This window comes from Hirundo rustica, chromosome 10, assembly GCF_015227805.2.
Source record: "Hirundo rustica isolate bHirRus1 chromosome 10, bHirRus1.pri.v3, whole genome shotgun sequence".
Taxonomy (NCBI): domain Eukaryota; kingdom Metazoa; phylum Chordata; class Aves; order Passeriformes; family Hirundinidae; genus Hirundo; species Hirundo rustica.
This window is the reverse complement of record NC_053459.1, coordinates 17,567,766-17,582,039: the sequence shown is the minus strand read 5'-3', so window position 1 is coordinate 17,582,039 and position 14,274 is coordinate 17,567,766. Positions and strand designations below refer to the sequence as shown.

General features: G+C 44.6%; 1 protein-coding gene across 6 annotated transcripts in view; it reads left to right on the top strand.

Annotated features, from left to right (window-relative positions):
• SENP5 (SUMO specific peptidase 5) overlaps positions 1-14,274 on the top strand; it is a 165,594-nt gene that overhangs the window by 112,978 nt on the left and 38,342 nt on the right. For 2 of the 6 annotated variants that reach the window (XM_040074419.2, XM_040074420.2), the window contains exon 2: positions 6,427-6,565. The gene's annotated coding sequence lies outside the window, so the exon portion shown is untranslated. Of the gene's footprint in view, positions 1-6,426; positions 6,566-12,843; positions 12,899-13,346; positions 13,600-14,274 lie in introns of those variants that run through there. The other 4 variants (XM_040074414.2, XM_058421969.1, XM_040074415.2 and 1 more) reach the window with 4 other exon arrangements.

The window sequence follows — 14,274 nt, the reverse complement described above, 5'->3', positions numbered from 1 at the left end:
GGAGAAGAACCTTGATACGCTGACTTTTTTTTATTTTGTGGGGCTGGAAAGTTCAAAACATTTTGCCTGGCATTATCAAGCTCTTGTGTGTCAGTTCAGTTTAGCAACAGAACATGTCAGCCAACAGTTCCATTGCTTCATGAAGTTATGTGTGGGAACTGGAAAATTTTTAATTAAGATTGACCCTAATCTAAAATGAAATGTTTGGTTATGGCTTTTTATAGAAAATACAATTAAACAATTAACATTTTTTTTCCTTTGAAAAAATAATTTTCAAACATTTGGTAGGAAACTCTGTACAGAGCAGATTTATGGCCTCAAGTCTTGTTCACAGTCAAACTGGTGGGAATTTTGCTCTTGACTTTCATGTAGCCATTTTACTGAGGTTTTCTTTGCAGCAGGAGGGATTGTGTGACTCTCTATCTGGAGGTATTAATGTAACTTCAAAGCTTTTTGACCCACTTCAGAAATAAAGAATATTCTTATATATCCCATTGACTTGTTGGAGGTCTTGCTTTATTGAAGGTAACATGATTTTTGTCTCTGCCCCAGAGAACCACAAGGAACTCAACCCATATTTGTTAAAACGGAGACCAGCAATGTGTTCTTCTAATACAACAGTAGCTGAGGAAAAGAGAAATGTCCAGGTTGGTGCTCTGCTTTGCTGGGCTGTTTTCACATCATTGCTTTAAATTGTTTGTTCTCTGGAGGAGAATCACTGCAGGTTCCAGATGTAGGTGTTTACAGGGGGAATTCTGTTTCAGCGTGGTGCTGTGCATGATTCTCTCTCTGTTTGCCTGCTCCCAGTGCATGAGATGATTCACCTGCTCCTGGATTTCCCTTTCTGTACAGCAGATTTTATTAACCCCCAGAAAGCTCTATCTGGAAGCTGTTTTTCCACCCCAAACTGAGGTCTCACAATTAACAATCTTTTAGGAGCATGAAGCAGCTCATTCCATTGCTGAGTCCTTTGTTAATTCTTCTTCACGTGGGACAAAGTGTCAGCAATAGTGAGAGGAGGAAGAGAAAGGACTGGCAGAATCAGTGGAGGGGGAAAAGGAGAACACTGTGATCACTTTTCATGAGATACACACGTTTGGAAATTTGCTAAAACATGTTTGTGATGTTTTTCATAAGAAACATTAAAATGAAAGTACAGTTAGTCCTGGACTTAACCTACTCATTTTTCCTTGGATTTAGGCTAGCTCAGGACAATCTTCCGGTTTTGCACTTCAAGCCCATCTCTCCCTGCTTTCCTGGCAGGTTGCACCACACCGAGGGCAGGTTCGTCTAGCTCTGTGTGGTAGACACAAAAAGAGCAGGATCTTCATGGAAGAAGTGATTCCTAGGAGGGGCCTGAGAGCCGAGTTTCAAAAGCATCATGTTCCCAAAGAAAGGCCAAATTTTTTCAGAAGGGCTGAACAACAAGCACTCCTGCTGTGACAGATGGCTGAGTATTTCAAAAGGTCTTGCTATTAAAGCTGGCTGGAGATTCTCTATTCTCTTGTTTTGACAGGAACTTGGGTTTTCTGTTAAACACAATAATAGTGCAGAATGGACAGATTTTTCTTCCAACATTCTATTTTTATGTGAGAGTTTTAATTGTCTTGGTCAGGGAAACTCTCACTCCTGTAATACATTGATTTACACTCAGTGTGCTGGAGAGCCATGTGACAGACACTTCCCAAATCTGATCCCGGGTTCTGACCCCTCAGTGGCAACAAAGCTCTTCCAAAACTCTGGCTGGACACAAGGGTGCTGTGTGTGATGTGGTGACCAGAGTGTGCTGCTTCCAGACAGGTTTGCTTGGGTTGTCTTCAGGTTTCCTAGAGAGGGTTTAGTCCTGAGATACTTGATTTGGGATCCTGAACACAAGATCTCCAGTGGGTGAATGTCTTCACTTGTGGCTGCTCACGGGTAGGATTGGGAGTGAAAGGCAAGCTGTGTTTGTATGTAGCTGAACATGCAGAAAGTAGGATCGAGGCTGTTTCTCAAAATGTGTGCTTTAACATTTCCATGATTTAACCTTCTCATCCATAAATAGAAAGTCAATCTTCATCATCAGTGAAGGACTTAAAAAGTTCAGTGTTTATTCATGCAACATTGGAGAAGCAGAAATACAAAAAAAAAAAAAAATCCTCTTTTTTCATCTGAATGTCTCAAAGCTCTTTTAAATTGTTCGTTAATTGAGCAGTCATAATGATGTGCCAATAGGGATGAAGGAGGAGGAATAATTCACAGGTGGGAGAAATGAGGCATGAATGACTTCCTAGCCTTACCTGTGCCATGCAGTTAGTCTGTGTCAGATCCAGACAGATACCTTCTGTCCTGTCTCCTTTTGCATCTGTGATGGGTGGCTGGGAGCATCAGTTTTCCCCCCCTCCCTGCTTCCTCCTCTTCCTCTGTAGGGAACACAACTCCTTATCCCCAGGCTGCTGTTTCATGGCAGTACAAAGAATGCATGTGGCTCACCTCTCTGAGGGAGCAAGCCTGGAAGCTGGGACATTTGTTTCAACTCCCAAGTTCCACCTACTGAACAGGACACAGCCAGAGAGTAAAACTCCACCGCATGGGAGAAAGGAGCAAGGAAATGAATCCTCTGGGTGCTCTTAGAGCAATTCTGCGCTGCCTTCCTCCTCCTGACCTTATGCACAGATGGATTATGGTGTGCTGTCCTCTGCACACCTTCCACAACAATTCAGTTTATTCCTTCGTTGCACTGAGCAGAGTAGCTCAGCAATATCCGACCTGGCTCTGAAATACCAGCTCACCTCTGAGAGACAACAGAGCTCCCCTTTGTCACTGTCTCTTTCTTGTCTGAGCTCCTGTATCTGGGGTCAGTACACTTTTGTACAGAAAACATTGAATCTTCTGGCATATATAGAATAAATGAGCACAAGGTAAATTCAAATTTTTTAAAACCTATGGAAAGGGCAGGACAAAACTACTGCTTAGGAAAATACCCAGTGCAGAATTTCATCTAGAGTTTGGCTGAGAATCCTGTTTAAACTTAGTTTTTAAACACAGCTGTGAAACTCATGAAGATGTCACATCAGTAGCTCACCCACCAGCCTTGTGAGCCTCCTGGGAAGGTAATCACAGGCTGCTTTGCTTCATTCCTCTGGCTACTCCTTGTCGAGCTCCTGCAACTCCAGACATGAAGATTTTCTTCCACCCAACGTGGTTCCAACTGCTTCTCCCTCTCAGTTATTCATATCTCAGAGGGAAAGGAAAAATATTGACATAAATCTCTGGACCCTGGAATACAAATTTTTTACTTAACTGACAGGGTTATGGTTACCTTCAGACATAGCTTTTAAAGTTTTTAGCTGGATGACATAGATAAGCCCTCCAGGAAAAAGCAGTGATGAAGTGGTGGGTCATTATAAATATTTTGTTCTCTCTGTAGTCGTGTTTTCCATTCTTTTTCAGTTTATGTGTCTTGTAAAAATTTTCCAGTAAATCTGCTACCTTCTATGTGGTGAATTTAAGCCTATTGGTTTGTAGCAGTCCTAATTGCATTTTACAGAACCCCTGCTGCCTCTAGGATCAGAGCTTGGAAAGTCCTGTGTAGTGAAATGGATTGTCCTCCACAGGTCATTGGCACCCTATATTCTGCCTTATCTAAATTAGCCAGTCTCCAGTATTCTCTGATCTAATCCCAAAAGTAGGGGGTGTGTGTTATGTGCAGATATAATGCTTACACATATATTTCTCTTGAGCAGTCATTAGAAAAGGAGCTGAAAGCAGGTAGGGCTTGCCCTCCCAGCTCAGTGCAAAGGCAGGGATGCAGTGCCTGCTAACAGCTGGCTTTTCTGCAGCTCGGCAGGTGATGGAGTCCCCACCCCTTCAGGAGCTCACTGCCAAAGGTTAGCACATGCTGCTGCGAGAAATCTCATCAGTCAAAAAAGTCTCATAAATAATTTAGAGAAAGCAATTAGCGCGCACAGCTGTAGCTGTTTGCAAAGTCACAGTTATACCTGGCAGGGCAAGCTGGAAATGGAAATTTCAAAGCCGTTCCTTGAAGTGGCCAGAACGGTCTAGCTTGGAGCTAAGGCTGATGGGTAGTTGTTGATGAGTAAGGAGCAAATTGGACTTTCATGTCTTTTTATGTGTAATGAAATCCAGGAGAGAATTTTAGTATTTTGTGCGTAGTGGGAAAGTGATCAAAGGGATGCACAGTTTTAAAAACTCCAGCAGTCGAGGCCTTATCCTTTCAGAGGCTCTGCAACTCATTCAGCTTCAGAGCAGGGGGGACAGATTTTAACAGAGATTTGGACATGCATTTTGAAGGCATCAGCTAGTTAGAGTTTGTCTATATGTACAGACTGCTCGAAGAAGACAGGCAGGAGGAAAAGGAAGAAGATACTGTTTGAAGTACCTCATCTGAGGATGCTTGCCTTGACAGATCGATGAGAGCAAATTGTTTGAGGACTTCTACATAATGATAAAAGGGAAGGGAACCTGCTCTTTAAGAATCTCAAGAATTCCCTCAACTACAGGGAAGGTGTGAGAACAAAGTATTTTTGTTTGTGCAGGTGAGTCCTGAGAAAGGCAACCAAACAATAAATCTAGGGATGACATGAGGCTGTGTAAATAGGGCACATGTAAATGTATTCTAGGAGAGGGTTAGAAGTCACCTATTATGACCCAATATTGGGAGAAGGGGACAGACAACAGAACATTGCAAGATCCTCTCAGCATTTCTGATAGCTGTGCATTCAGTCACGGTATCTGTGCTAACTGAATTCCTAAAACATGTTCATCTTCACAGGATCCCCCCCCTTGGCTAGGGAATTATTATTCCTGTTACCAAGTGGAAACTAAATCACAGTATGTTACCACATGAGGTAATCCCAGCCCTAAACTCCAACATTATTTCCTCTTTCTAAGAGGGAACACTGTTTTGTGAAAAAAACATTCAAATGTGAGTTGCTCATAGCATGAATGCTACAAAGCATTTCAACTATGCTTAAAGACCACCTGAATTAGAAAAGACCAGAGTTAGAATCTGTAGCAGTGGCATTATTTTATTCCGGAACTCTCCTGTGGAAAAACATGTCCCAGTTCCCACTGTTGTCTGCATCATTTGACCCATTCTTCTAAAACCAGCTGCCATCACCTGGCCAAGGAAGCAGCAGAGAAGCCCAAGAACCTGCCTGCCACTTTGGGTGCTTTCCAGCCAAGGAAAATTCCACGGGTGAGCCTTAGAGAGTAACCAAAAGCAGCAGCTGCTCATTGACTGTCAGCTGCATGAAAATCCCTGCAGTCAGTCAACAGGCTGCCCCAGCTGGTCTGGCCTCACAGAGACAAGTAAGACCTCCTGTAAGAGATATTAATTGGAGTCTATCTAGAAATCTCTTACAATAGATTTTGTTTGACTTCAATGGGAACTTTAATGCATTATGGCAGTGCACCTTCCTGGACTGCATAATGATTAGCTGTTAATGTGTTTAGGTAAGAGGATCAAATATTTCATTTGCTTATTTCTTTCTTTTTTTTTTTTTTTTTTTTTTAATACTTACTAGCTCTTAGTAGAAGTGGGGAATGTGAAGAATGTCCTTCAGAACTGCAGATGAATAATTGCTCAACAGCCAGAGTTTCAGTAACTTTGAAAATCTTCCTTGAACAGAAATTCAGCCTGGGGTGAATCACTGGTCACTGGGGTGAATCTGGAGTATTTTGTGGGTTTTTTTCCTTGTGAGTTAATCCAGCTTTATTCCAATTTAACATGTTAAAAATATATATATGAGATTGTTATGGCTCTTCTTAAGCCAATCTAACACATTTTATAAGGTTCTAAAACCCATTATCTTCTGGGCCACAAAGAAGTGTTCAAGAAATGTAAGTTAAAATAGTTGTCTAACCTTTAAATTAACATCTTTCCCTCCTATCCAGAGAAAAGTGTGTGCAGAATTTGGATCACTATCCATAAAAGCCTGTAGGAATATTTACAGGTATCCTTCCTGAAACAAGTTGAGCCCTTGATCTTTATAACATTATTGCAGGTATATATTAACAGTGTTGCAATGCAGAAATGTGAGAAACTACTAAAAATGTCAACTAGGTCAACTAAGGATGAGGCAGGATTTTGTTCAAAACAATAGGCATAATGTTTTCATAATTCAAGAAAATATTCATTTTCCAGGAGAGATGACTTCTGTTTTTAAAAGGGATTTTCTGGCTACGGGGTTTGGCTGGGCTTTGCTAGTGACTGCAGGGTACATGAGGGTAAACGTCTGCCTTAGATGGTATTTTCTGGGTCCAGAGGTTACCACCTGAAGTGTCCTATCACATCCCTGTTCTGGGAGCTCTGGAGTCTGGATTGGGATGTCTCTCCATTGTCTGTGATAATAACTTAGAGAAGAAAGGAAGAAACTGTTTTTCAATAAAGGTAGATTCATCTCTCTCACCTTTAATTTGTAGGAGCTGCCTGGGTGTGTCCATAATGAAAGGAGAAGGAATGGTTTCTTCACCTGAAGATTCATTGTCTAATCGAGATTTGATGACTTGCCACTGGAGGAGGATGTACTTTGCTGTTCATTTCAGAAGTCCTGGCAGCAAGGTCAGATTGGATGTCTCCTTTCATGCAGTCTATTTTGGTTAATACCACTGTATTTCAGCACAGAGGAATCCCTGATATTTCCTGTACTAGAACAACTCCAACACTGTACAGGCTTTGCTTGGGGTTTGTTTTTGTGTTGTTGGGGTTTTTTGTGGGGGGCTTTTTTATTTGGGTTTTTTTTGGTTGGTTAGTTGGTTTTTTGTATACTCAAAGAGCACAAGGAATCCTTTAATGAAACCTGTTTCCCCTTTTTAGAATCAGCCACTAACAATAATCCATTCTCTTAAACCATCAACATTTATCAGTGTGAAGTTCAAGTGCTTATAGTCACTAGCCACAGGCCACCCACACTGGATCCCTTTCAAATGCAAACAACGGATGCTCCAAACTACCGAGGATCCTCATTCGCCTGGGGCTAAGCCCAGCACAGAAATCTTTCATTGGACTCTAATGGGAGAGTTTACTTTAGTTATAAAGACACACAGAGAAGAGATTAAAGAGGTTCAGCTCTTTTGGCAGTGGCATTGTGGCTTTTTCTACAGCTCTTCGAGGGACTGCATGGCAGAGGTTGTGTCTGAACATTTTCACATCCCTCTGTGTTGTCAGGGCATTATCTGCTTGGCTTTTAAAAATCCAGGGACATAGGATGAACTGATGTCTCTGAGGCAGAGGCTGACAGTAGGTGCTGATCTTCTGCTGCATCTCTTGAAATACCTCAATCAGGGCATGCCTATGTTTATAAGATGATAGTTCCTGTGTTGGAGTGGCCCCTAGCTTGGGCTGGGGCATTCTCCTTTCAATTCTAACTTCAACTCAGAAAATGGGCACAGGTCTGAATAAAAAACTTATCATCACAAACATTTCCTGTACATGCCAGGGCTCCAAACATACTGCCTAGATTTTTTTTTTTTTTCTTTTTTTTATTTTTTCTTTTTTTTTTTTTTTTTTTTTTTTTTTAGATGAATAATCTATTTAATCTGTCAATTCTAATTTGAAAAGCAAAGTTCATTCTGTGTCAAAAGCCTCAGGTATGGCAGCTCAGCTCTAGATGATATTGCATAAATGTCTTCATAGGACACTGGGAAAGGCTGAAACATCCTTGCCTGCATCATTTTGAATGCCCCATTTGACCTTACTTTCTCCTAGTGGATTCTCCCAGGCTAAGAAAAATCCATAAACACAGCTGCCTTTCAATGGTCTGAGAACTGTAGGAAGGCCCCTCCAGCACTCTCATTTCTCTCTAAAGATAATCTCAGCTTCTGCCTCTCCTGAGGACAAAGATTTTCACCACCAGAACATCCTCATTTCTGTCCTACAGTGCATGTTCTGTGTCATTCTCCATGTACAGTTCTGGTGCTGCAATAACTGTAGCTATATCCTGCTTTAGAAGGAGTTTGGTAATTACAATATTAGTATCATTTGGGGAAGCTGATAATCAAATCTCTGCTGGTTTTTACCTCTTTTTCTTTCGAGTTGCAAGAATTGCAACAACAGCTTGGTCTTTCTCCTAATTTATTCCTTATTCCATTTCACTCTTTTGTTTCTGATGGAACAACCCCTCACAATCTGATATCAGAGAAAGCCAGCACAGTGTCAAAAGCACGTCCCACGTCTGGCTGCCAAGCAAAAGACAAAATGTACCAGTAGGATGCTGTGCAGCAGCAGTACTTCCAGGAGGCAGCCTCCTTCCAGATCTTGTCCCTGGTGTGTCACTGCTAGAGAGAACACAACCAGTATGTTTTAATGAAGAATATTGGCAGCTGACTGGAAAAGAAAAAAACGTTTATTCTTTCTGTAACACTATTTGGATTAGTGCCATTTATACATGTTCTGGGGAGATTCCCACCTATGCTTCCAACCTTGACCATTTCAGCCCCTGCCTCTGGTGGTCCCTATGCAACTCTAGAGAAAAAAAATTTGGGTATTGCCTCTCCTCTTTTTTGTTTGTTTGTTTGTCGGTTGGTTGGTTTGGTTTCGTTTTCTCCATGTGGATAAATTCAATCATTCAGTTTTCAGTGAGCCTCATAGATAGTTGTAGTGGCATAACAGGAGACAGTGGAAGAGAAGAGAGATGCAGGAGCAAAAAAGAGTGACAGGAAGGCAGAAATTCCTCTGCTGGCTTCACTGCTTAAATAAACGTGTGGAATTGTAGCTAGAACTAGCTTTATATTACCTGCTGAGCAGCTGGTGAGTTACAGAGCACAGCAGTGGTTACCTGCATATTTTCTGGGTTTCAGAAGTGGACTCTGCAGCCTGTGTTGGTACCATGACAACACTGCCTGTGGTACCTGGAACAGCTCATTTAAACAACACCTGTAGATGGTCTCTGTGAGCTTTGGTCTGTGCAGTCGTACAGCAAGATATAATTATGGATTTTCCAAGTCCAAAGCTAAACGTTACGTTAGGGCTGCCTTTCTTTCACTCACTTCCACAGTCCCTTTTGCAGTTATAGCTCAGGCCTGTTGACTTCAACCTGTTTATTTTCAAAACACACCTGCAGGGCAGGCAGGCAGCCCTGTCTGCATCCTGTCGAGTGAGATCTGAGAACACACTCAAAAGCAGCAAGAATCACTCGACTTTCCTACTCCACCTGTGTGAGGGCAGCCACCAGTGCCACAGGAGAGCTGATGGGCTGGGTGGCTCCTCGTTCCTCAGCACAACGCTGGGTATCTGCACTTCACCTTGAGGGTGGCTCAGGCTATTCTGACTTGCACACAAAGTGGACAGGGAGACAGAGCATTTTGTGCCCTGCAGCCTGGGCTAGGAGGTGGGGGAAGCACTGTCCTGAAATGCCAGATATATGGGGGTTCACGCTAGGACTTTGTAGTGGAGCAGAATATTGATGTCGATGCACATCATTTTCAATGGCTAAGCATCCTCTCTCCCTCACGAAAATTAGCCTTCCCTCTGAAATTCTTGTCAATGTTGTAATTATGAAAGTACAGATATTTTAAATGCAGTTGAGTAAATGTGCAAGTCGTGGTGGTTTCATGCTTTAAAAGCTTTGCCTGTATTTATATAATAGGGTTATAATCATAGAGGAGGAACTGAAAGCCTCACCCTGCAGTGGTAAAAATGTCAGAGGTGCCTCACCCCCACCTCCGCCAGAAGTTGCTGTGGGTGAATTGTGCAGGCCATGGAGTAGCCCTAAACAACCTACCAGAAGTCTGCCTTTAAAATGTTGTGGGTTTGGGGGTTTTAACCAGGTCACTTTGCAAATCCAATTGGAGTTTGCTGCATACATTATATGGGCAGTCCTTGCTTTGAGATAACCCAAATGTACTAAGACGTGCAGAGAATTGCAACCCCTTAAATGAGGTTTGTGTGGACCTACATGGCTGTGGTGATATAAAGCTTAATCTTTATCATTGAATTTGGGGGAAGAAGAAATGCCACTTTTACTTTATTGTGATATAGAAGTCAATGTTTAAATTCTAGAAGATTCATTTCTGGGACATGCTGAAGTGATCTTTTCAGAAGCCGCTGTGCACTTGTCCTGGGAGGAATAAGTGACCAAGTAGGGGTAGAAGCAGCAGAATCCTGGGCAGGGTGTGAGCACATTGGGTGGCCAAGGGGGGGTCAGCAGGGGCAGAGCTTCTCCACCTGACCAAGATTCTCTTCATTAACCAGGCAGGGGCTGGAAGTACTGAGGCAAAATTATGTAGTGGGGCTGGTTCCTCTTGGGGAAGCTTGGGCTGCCTCTGCTGTATTATTGCTTCCTTCCCACCTCTTGCACCCCTGTGCCATAGAAGGATTAACCTCATGAAAATTCTTAGGGCCTGAAAAAACTTCTGACTTCCAAAGCATGAGCCAAAGAGTAGCCACATTCCATCATTATGTACATAGTTATGTTCAGGTTAGAGTTCTCCTGCTGTGAATGTACTTTTTCCAAGCTTTTTTACTTTGTTGTAATTTAACAACAATCCTTTCCATGGATTTAATGAAAGTATGTGTTAAGGCCTACAGTTATTTCTGCCAGTATAGTCTTTACATCACAACTTGAAGTTATGTGAAGGAATGTGCAAGTTCTCTGGAGTGGTCCTTCATTTTATTTTAATTCAGAAGTGAAAAAACAGGCAGGGACAACAAAGAACAAATTTCATTTTCCTTCTTAAACCCTGCCAGTTCGAATAATCTCTTGCTGTGTTTCCTGATGTGGCTATTCACATTCCTTCATGAATTCAGACTGGCTGTTAGCAGCCTCCAAATAAAACATGGTTATATGGAGATTTACCTTGGCCCTGTTCTTGCTTGGCGACGTGAGACGCAGGGAGCAGCCAACTGGTTCAGCTCATGCTACGTGTCCTCTTCCAGCAACTGCTTCCTGTACAAGCCCACTGCTCTCCAAATTAATGGGATTGTTGCTTTAGCTCAAGATGTAGGAGATTTAATTCTGGTGTTTGTGTCAGCGATCAATGAAGTCAGGAAACTGCTTTTACAGAGCATTCAAAAGCCCTTTTATTCCGAAAGAATCAAATCCAGGCTTCTGTTAAATGCAGTAAAGGCTGCCATCATTAAAACATTGAGGCTGCAAGTTTGGCCACAAAAATGTTACCGTAATGCAGTTGGTATTCAGTCCTTTCTGTCAGCGTTGCCAAGTCTGGCTTTTATTTATTTATTCATTTTCACAAGTCTCATGTTTTTCAAGCATTCCATAAAGCTTCGGTGTTTACAAGCATCTTACTCATCTGAGAATCTCAGCTTCCAGTTTTTAAAGATCTGCTATTAGCCCTCATGGACAGGGAGGAAGAAGGAACGTGTGATAAGGCTGATCCTCACAGGCGAAACCAGGAGGCTCATAAAACCCCACGTTTAAAAAGTCAAATATGATTTTTTAAGAGGATCTCATGAACTTGGTCTCCCATTTATGTGTCCCAAGTGCCTGGTGTAGACTCTACTAACGACTGCCTGGGTCAGGCCGTGATGCGAGTACAGAGGTGCTGTTAGACGCAGAGAGCTCTGCAGCATTCAGATGGATTGGGGGAGGAATCCTCTTTCCATTTATTATATTCCTGTTTTAACTTCATGGCCTGAGCCTTGCCCTGTGCACCCTGTTTACTGTGTGTTTCATAAAGGCCAGAGGACTTATCCTGTTGCTCTGAAACTGTTTAGCCCATCTTTGGCTGGATTTACTCTTCAGGAAGAACAAACGGTTGCTTAGGAAAGCGCAGTATTTAACGAGAGAGCCAGGCTGGATTTTTTTTTTTTTTCAAACAAACAGATAAAAGCCAACAACTCTCAGCTTGGCAGGGACTTTGCTGTTTTGTTTGTTGCATCACCCCATTGTCTTCTCTATCCCTTCTTTTTTAATATTTCTTTGTTACAGCGTTTCACAACCCACAGCCTGGATACTGTAATTCCTGAAGGAATGCACAGCATAATGAATACTGCATGATCACGAAATAGTTTGCTTCGTGCAAAGCCGTAACAGAAAACGATGCAGCGTGGCTGTTTCCCAATCGTTCCTGCTTCACTGGTTTCTTTTATTTGGAGAAATTCTTTCAGCTTCTCCTCACAGGGGCTACCGGGTGAGAGGAAGTGTAACCTTTCTCCACCCTGCAACAAAAATGCAATGGTTTTGGAGCACTTCCCATTTCCATGATGTCCCTGTACAAGGCAGCACAGAAGTTAAACTGGCCTGTACCTTCTTCCCCGGGTGCAGGCAGGGGAACTGGGGTACAGAGATGCTGGATGGCCCACTCATGGCAGCACATGGAGAAACAAACCCTGCCTCGTAGGAGAAGCAGCTTTGCCAGACTGCTGGGACCAGAGTTAACAGCAGAACTTTTTAATTTGGGCACTTTCAGCAGCACTTCCATATATCGAGATATTAATTAATGGCTTATTTTAAAAGGTCATGTTGTTGAGTTTCTTATTTTGTAGATTGGGTTTTTGAGAAGCACTTCCACAGACCGAGATATTAATTAACGGTTTATTTTAAAAAGTCAGGTTGGCACGTTTTAAGCGTCTCGTTTCCGCGGCCGTTCCCGGGCACAGCGGCGGCCCCGAGTTCCCGGCAGGACCGGAGCACCAGGGAGGGCCCGTGTCACCTTCGGCAGCGCAGCTCACACGCCCCACGGCTGCCCGGCGCGGGCTGCCCAGCGAAGGCGGGCAGGCCCGGCGGGGCCGGGTGGGGCCGAGCGCGGGCCCGGCCCCGCTGCGCCGCGCCGCGCCGGCTGCCCGGGCGGGCCCTGCCCGCGGTGCCGCCCGGCCGCTCCCCGCCCGTCGCAGGCTGACGCGGCGGCGCCGGCGCAGCTCCGGCCCGAGAGCGGGCGGGGGCGGAGCGCGGCCCGGGCGGCGGCCGGGCTGAGCCGGGCGGCGCCGCGGGCGGAGGTGAGCGGGGGGCGGCGGGCGGCGGCGGCGGCCCCGGCCCGCCCGGAAGCTCGGCCCCGCGGCCGCGGAGCGGCGGGGCACCGGGCGCTGTCGGCGCGGGGGCCGCGGGCGGGCGGGCGGAGGCCGAGGGGCGCCGCGCGTGGCTGCGCTGCCTTCCGGCCCTCCCCGCGGCCCGGCCTCCTGCCCTGCTTCCCCGCGCTGGCCGGGGGCTGCCGCGGGGCTGTGAGCCCGCCGGCGGGAGTCGGGGGGAGTCCAGGCACGATGCGCCCTGGGCAGCACGGGGAGGTTCTCCCTGACTACGTGCTGCGAGAGTTGGGGGCGTTGATGGGGTTGGGAAGCTGTGGAAGGGAATTTTCAGGTGTTGCAAGAGCTTTGTTTCTCCATCATTTGGGCTCTGACCCCGCTTCTCTGCCCCCAGGTTGTCTTCTCCCCGAGACTCGCAGTCTCTCTGCAGTGTAAGCACAGCGCTTATCTGCTCTGGTGCTATTTGCTCTCCCCTCCCTCAGCCCTTCCAAGCTGTGCTGGCCTGGCGGGACAGGGCGCTCAGCAGCAGGTGTGGGTGCTGAGCCACGGACGGGACAGGCGCGGCAGAGATGTGTTCCTCGGCCGCAGGGTACATTTAACTAACGTGCTCTACCATTTCCAAACTCCACTTGTTCTAGCCCAGACTTCTAGCTCAGAAGAGAGATGGAATGCCTTTGGTAATACCATCATCTTATCTTTTCATGTTACTAACGCAAAAAGAGAACTCAGTTTTAAAAGCTGCAGGAAAATGTGTTTAATACTTGTAGAAATACATTCTTAAGGAAGGCCTACAGGAAGCATCAAGGAGACCCTTGACCTCAGACACATTCAGGGACCTCAGATGAAATGCCAATTTCTGTTCCCTTCACAGAGCTTGGACAGCAGAGTTTAATGGACTTTGTTTCAGCTACTTCCGTGCTTCTGCCTTGCAGAGGTATTCAGGAAGGAAGGGACAAAGCTTGAGTCACATTTCATTAAAATCAGTCTGAAGCCTGAAGATTAAAAAATATTTATATCCTTATGCTTTGCTTATACAAAAGGATCTTTGGATTCTTTAATCTAGAAAAATTTCCATCTCTGATTTGTGACAGTATTTCTCTTAAAAGGTCTGTTATCTAATATATTTATCTCCATTAATCTAGTTGCTAAAGGAGGATGTTTCTTTAAGTAAACTCTATCATCTTGCCCGAAATAAATCTAGTAGTTGTGTAGCCAGCTAGGTGAGACTGTGATTTCTCAGAAGTGCTGGTTGAGAGAAGAGTCCGTGGTAACAGTAGGAGTTGAAGCCTTGCAGTGTGACCATGAGGTCACCGGCTACGTGTCCTGCTGTGTTCCTCTGAGTCAGTAACTTC